The sequence below is a fragment of the Nicotiana tabacum genome, chromosome 5 (genome assembly GCF_000715075.1).
Source record: "Nicotiana tabacum cultivar K326 chromosome 5, ASM71507v2, whole genome shotgun sequence".
NCBI classification, from domain to species: Eukaryota; Viridiplantae; Streptophyta; class Magnoliopsida; order Solanales; family Solanaceae; genus Nicotiana; species Nicotiana tabacum.
The window spans coordinates 91,276,043-91,281,924 of NC_134084.1; positions in this window are offsets into that span (position 1 = coordinate 91,276,043).

Here is a 5,882-nt window from a genome sequence, read left to right on the forward strand (position 1 = left end):
CTTCCAAATCAATTCCGAATAACTTGAAAACCAAAATCGACGATTTGCATTAGTCATAATACATCATACAGAGCTACTCATGCCCGAAAACTACCGAGCAAAATGCAATTGCTCAGAACGACCAGTCGGGTCGTTACACAATCGGCATCAAACCATCTCATATCAATTCCCGATTTCCCCATGATTTGGGTAGTCCAAAATGCCATTGCAAATTATAAATCAACTCAATGGAATTATTAAAATCATTAATTAACTCAATCCTTAATCCCAGGTTATTGTTCATCTTCTTCTTCCTTCAGCCATTAATACTAAGTTCCAATTCCTTTTTCGTACTCAAATACACCCAATAACATCATTTGAACTTCATCATTAAGCAGAGAGTGGTGGAACTATCTTGTAGTAGCCAAACCTGTTCCTCTTTTGTGTCTTGAGTTCTTTCTTGACAAAACTATATTTCAGTGGTATATTTGGGTTAATAATGACATTTCGACTTGAAACCAACTCAAGAATATTCAAGGAATCTCACGTCAATGGTTTAATAAATGCCTAGTCTCGGGTGTCCCCTTCAAAGCTCTCCAACCCTCTTTCTCACGTTGCAATTGGAAGGGAATAGCAGCACTCTTATTGCTGCGTTTCTCTTCAGTCTTCAGGAAGGGAAAGCATCCGATGGACCAAGAAAATGCTTGGTATTTTCTTTAATAAAGCTAGGTGTCACAGGTGTGTTTTATGTCACACAAAAACAGCTCGTGCGGCAGCCAAGTCTCACATTTGACTTCAGCCTGCTCAAACACTTAGCCAAAATTTCAGTAACTTTGGGCTTAGAATATTTTAGGCAGTTTTCAACGTAGTAAGTATAGGACTGATTTTAGGCAATAAAAAATAAGTAAAGGGACAGAAAATATAGATGAACACAAGGCACAATATACAGGAAATTCTTTTCCCAATTGTGTATTTAACTCGAGCATACAAAGAAACTCAAACTCGAAGTACAATGTCGTGTACAAGAAGATCACTCTTGACCCTCACAAGACTACTCTTAGCCTTAGGTGTTTTCACTCTTAAAAACCAGACTTAGGACTCTTTCCTAACTCAATGTGTACTCTTACACGTTTTTCGCTCATGTCATAAACATAATGGGTGCTGCCCATTTATAATACATGAACCAAACCCTTTTTCTCACATTAGTTGCCTTAGGCTTAGACACTTGTCCCACATAGTCCACTATTTTAGCCTAATGTAGTTGACAACCCCCAACTACTAGGAACATGTATAGATCATGCCAATAATAATGGGAACATGGCTAAAAACGTGCTAACTCCCATCTGCCAGGATTTTGAACAAAGCCAACTGCTGCCCATGTGCACAGCATGTGCCGTAACCTCCCTTGACTTAGTCAATCAGAAGCTTGGTGCCCATTTTCGTGCCTTGGCTTGGATCAGGCGCCAATGTCATTGTATCCAGATGCATTGTAGCCACATTTTGCCTATGTCATTGCCCACGAACATGGTCCTTTGCCGCGCCCCAATGCCATGACAAGTCTGTCCCGCGCACTGCCTTCCGTTGCACTTTAGCCTGCCTTTGACATTCCGTTTTTTCCTTGCCTTGGCATCACTGCCTCATGCCTTGATGTCTTTGCCATGATCTAGTGCCACCCTTATCCCGTAACTCATTGTCAAGTCCTTGCCAAGCTGCCTGACTTCTGCCAAAGCCTTAGCCATTACTTGCATGTTTCCCTTTTTGACTTCGCGCTACTCGTGCACCTAGCTTGCAATACTCTTACTGCTCCATGACAACGCTCTCGTTGTCAAGTCAAGCTCAAAGTGGCGGAGTTCTAACAAACTACCCACAACCTTTGAAACTCGACGTCATCATCGAGGTTAGCTCAATTTATGAATCCTAAGGGGTTGACAAGCAACGACCCTTGGCTTCCCTCCTCTTTAGCCACAATTGCATTGACACCAACAGTTTGTTTGTCACTGGTCATTGCCTCCAATGCAACCCTCTTATATGCGGCAGCCATAGCATTTAACACTGCCTTTTTCGGGCAGTCTCTTGCTCGATGTGTTCTATCACAAAGGAAACAACCACTGAATTTGATGCCCTTCTCCTTGCTCTTTGAAGTTCCAGCCTCATACTTTCCCTTCCCTTTATCTTCATTTGCATTGTTATTTTTACATTTCTTCCACTCCTTTGCCTTGTCCTTCTTTCCGTCGTTGGACTTTGAAGCAGAAATCTCATCACTCAAGTGAAAATCGCCCAATGCATCAGCCGCAGCTACAACACTTGCGAGGTTTTGAATATTCTGCCTACGCAACTCCAATTGTACCCACTCTTGCAGCCCGCTCATGAAGTTGTGCAACTTGTCTTCTTCTAACATGTTGCTAATGCTCAATATCAAAGAAGTGAATTCTTTGACATATGCTCTAATTGATCCAGTTTGCCTCAACTTTTTCAGTTTGTCCCTAGCAATCCAAGACGTATTGCTAGGAAGGAACTGATCCTTCAATTCCTTTTTAAGCCGCTTCCACGACTCAATCTTTGGTCTGCCCAGACTTTTATCTTCAGCCACACGAGTGCGCCACCATAATTTAGCATCTTCATTCAAATACATGCTAGTCAAGGTTACTTTCTCTTTCTCATCTTGCATACAAATAGCATGAAAGTACTTCTCCATATCCCAAAGAAAATTCTCCAATTCACGTTCACTCCTTGCACCACCAAATGCCTTAGGTTCAGGAATTTTCATCTTGAGACGATTAGTACCACGTTGAGGAGTATTCTCGCCCACAACACGTCGTAGTACCACTGTCTCGGCTTTCATATTCGCATTCTCTTGACTTAGCCTTGCCAATTCTGCCTCAAGGTAGATAAGCCTTTTCACGAGAGTTTGAATTTCTTCACCTTTAGGAACATTTCCCACCAATGCCTCCGGTTTTGTTAGCCTTTCCCGCGGTTCATTGTTACCACCGGCCATGTTCTCAGACAAGACCACGAAATCTGCCACTACCCGTCGTGTCTCCATCACGAACCTGCTCAGCTCTGACACTAGTTTTTACATGCGTGTTTTATGTCACACAAAAACAGCCCGCGGAGTAGCCAAGTCTCACACTTGACTTAAGCTTGCTCCAACACTTAGCCAAAATTTCAGTAACTTTGCACTTAGAATATTTTAGGCAGCTTTCAACGTAGTAAGTTTAGGAATGATTTTAGGCAACGAAAAATAAGTAAAGGGATAGAAAATATAGATGAACACAAGTCACAATATACAGGAAACTCTTTTTCCAACTTTGTATTTAACTCGAGCATACAAAGAAACTCAAACTCGAAGTACAATGCCGTGTAAAAGAAAATCACTCTTGAACCTCACAAGACTACTCTTAGCCTTAGGTGTCTTCACTCTTGAAAACTAGACTTAGGACTCTTTCCTAACTCAATGTGTACTCTTACACGTTTTTCACTCACGTCATAAACATAAAGGGTGCTGCCCATTTATAATACATGAACCAGCCCCTTTTTCTCACATTAGTTGCCTTAGGCTTAGACACTTGTCCCACATAGCCCACTCTTTTAGACTAATGTAGTTGACAACTCCCAACTACTAGGAACATGTATAGATCATGCCAATAATAATGAAAACATGGCTAAAAATGTGCTAACTCCCATTTGCCAGCATTTTGAACAAAGCCAACTACTGCCCATGTGCACAGCTTGTGCTGTTACCGCCCTTGACTTAGTCAATCTGAAGCTTGATGCCCATTTTCGTGCCTTGGCTTGGATCAAGCGCCAATGCCATTGTATCCAACTACATTGTAGCCCTATTTTGCCTATATCATTGCCCACGATCATGGTCCTTTGCCGCGCCCCAATGCCATGACAAGGTTGTCCCGCGCACTGCCTTCCATTGCACTTTAGCCTGCCTTTGCCAGTCCGTTTTTGCCTTGCCTTGGCATCACTGCCTCATGCCTTGATGCCTTTGCTATGATCAAGTGCCACCCTCAGCCCGCAACTCATTGTCAAGTCCTTGCCAAGCTGCTTCGCCTCCATCAAAGCCTTGGCCATCACTTTCCCGTTTCCCTTTTTGACTTAGTGCTACTCGTGCACCTAGCTTGCAACACTTTTGTTGCCTCATGACAACGCTCTCGTTGTCAAGTCAAGCTCAAAGTGGCGGAGGTCTAACACTAGGCTCCATGGGTCGCACTCTTTATTTTATCTCTATATATGTATCATGTTTCAAGTGTTAAACTTGGTTATTAATTGGGAAAGAGATACCAGAGTTGGATCGAAAAAACACAATAGTCAAGTAACACTTGTTTACTCCAAATACAAATTTCAATCGTTTTTCTATCACTCGACGAAAATAAATTTAACGCTTTACAAAGTGTTGAGTACACTTCCAAGCAATGACTTGTTCATCCTACCATAATTCAATTAAATTACCAACTTTTCTAGTGCCGAGGTAAGTTTTCTAATCCGTTTTTTTTTTCAACTTGTAACCGCCCGACCCCTACCCACCTCCCCTCACATCTTTTGACGCATTAACCCGCATACCCATTCCCCTTATAATTCAAATAAAATAATCCCCTCCTCTTTAAACAAAAGAACAAAAAGAAGATGCCACCAGGATATGCCAATTTGAGCATGGTTAAGGAATTGTATGCCAACTGGGGAACAATCATAAGGATTGTCGAGGTATGGAGGACGTCGGTGGACCTATCACGAGAAGCTTTATGTAGATACTTGGGGCTGGGAACTTTGCTCCAGGGACATTCACTAAGTTAATTTATCCACAGTCCATCTTACACGGTCATTCATCATACATTATGCGGAGTGGACTCCGTTGCCTAGTGGATCTGTACTATTGTAAATACACACCTTGAGATGTACATATTTGATTTTCATAGGGCAGTTCAAGTGTGACAGTTTTATCTAGGCCCGCATTATGCCAGCTGAGCATAACTACGATTGTTCGCGAGCCCGTGTGTGCTTGATGAATGCATCGCACCAAATTTCAGAACAAGACCAAGAGACTCTTCTTTGGAAACCTGTTGACCAAGTACATATTGTCCCTAGAGCTACTTGAGTACAAGGAATAAATGATATAGACCTAGCTCTTACAGGTCTTTTGGACATCACTACGTTAAAAGATTCAGAGGGAAAGTCCAAACTCAAAACTGCCGAGAAAACTGTCTGGGATGAGAATTGAAATCGTCATTTGTATGGCATGTTTAATCTGATTATGCAGCATGTTGGCCCAACATTGGGGGCTTCGGAGAAGAAAAGTACCAATTGCATGTTGTTGCTCCCAAACGCACACTCAAGTATACGTGGTCGATAAGTAATATAGGATTGTAAGTCCAGGTATCGTACCCATAGGGACTTGTGATTAACTATCAACTAAATTAAACCAAACAATTAATCTAATTCAAGCGAATCCTAAAGTATGAATATTTAACTAAAATTTAATCTAGAGTAACAAATTAAGAGATTAAAGGAAACAAGTTGGCAAATTATAGAGACGAATTCAATGTGAGTGAATATTCTAGAGCTATGGGTTAACTAACAATCCCGTTGAGTTTTCTACCTAAATTGTCTAATTAATTTATCTAGTTTATTGATTGACGGGGTTAATATTGCTCGTAGCCTTCTCCCGAAGTACAACTCGCCTATTCAAGTTAATCTAACGTCTATATTTCTATGGAATTAGAATTAACAAGAACGCATTTGTAATTCCCGTATAATAACCAAGCAAGGCGATTAGGTATATTCCTATCCTAACTGCAATCCACCACCACCCCCACAGTAAAAGATCTTGCTCTACTCAATATTATATGTAATCTAGAATTCCCTCTCCCGAGTTCAATCCTAGATTTGTAGATAGTATT